Source organism: Monopterus albus, unplaced genomic scaffold (assembly GCF_001952655.1).
Source record: "Monopterus albus unplaced genomic scaffold, M_albus_1.0 scaffold65.1, whole genome shotgun sequence".
In the NCBI taxonomy this organism is placed as follows: domain Eukaryota; kingdom Metazoa; phylum Chordata; class Actinopteri; order Synbranchiformes; family Synbranchidae; genus Monopterus; species Monopterus albus.
Window position 1 is genome coordinate 1,702,289 of NW_018127945.1, and position 826 is coordinate 1,703,114.

Sequence of the window (826 nt, forward strand, 5' to 3'; positions counted from 1 at the left end):
TGCCTCCTCTCTGTGCTGTGGCTGGAGGTCTCAAAGCGGGTGTAGAAGGTGTTGAGGTCATCCAGCAGGCTGTCTGTGGAGCTGATGATGCTGGTTGTTGGTTTGTAGTCTGTGATGTGCTGCAGGCCTTGCCACATCCGTCCGGAGTCAGCAGTATCATTCAGCTTCTCCAGCTTCTCTCTGTACTGCCTCTTGGCCGCTGTGATGGCTTTCCTCAGTCTGTACTTCGTAGCTTTGTACTCAGTCTCATCACCTGATCTGAATGCATGAGAGCGAGCACGCAGCTTGTGGCGTATCTGGCTGTTTATCCAGGGCTTCTGGTTGGGAAACTTCCTGACTTGTATGGTGGGCACAATGTTGTCGATACAGGTACTAATGTATCCGGTCACATACTCAGCATAGTCATGTACGCTGACAGAAAAGTCATCTGAGGTGATTGCAGCTTTAAACACATCCCAGTCTGTCTGGGCGAAACAGTCCTGCAGGATGCCTTCAGTCTCTGGGGTTCAGAGTTTAATTTGTTTGGTGACAGGGTTTGTTTGTTTCAGTCTTTGTCAGCTGGACAGAAACAAAGAAATGTGGTCACACATAAACCAAGTCTCTAGAACTGCCTTCTTTCACCTGCACAATATTGCAAAAATCAGGAGCATCCGGTCTCAAAGTGATGCTGAAAAACTGGTCCGTGCATTTGTTACTTCCAGGCTGGACCACTGTAACTCTTTTCTATCAGGATGTCCCAATAATTCCCTAAAAAGCCTCCAGTTAATCCAAAATGCTGCAGCCAGAGTACTGACAGGAACTAGCAAGAGAGATCATATTTCTCCCA

At 47.7% G+C, this 826-nt stretch overlaps 1 protein-coding gene across 3 annotated transcripts in view; it reads right to left on the reverse strand.

Annotated features, from left to right (window-relative positions):
- lcat (lecithin-cholesterol acyltransferase) overlaps window positions 1-826 on the reverse strand; it is a 33,778-nt gene that overhangs the window by 18,240 nt on the left and 14,712 nt on the right. The window lies entirely within an intron of this gene.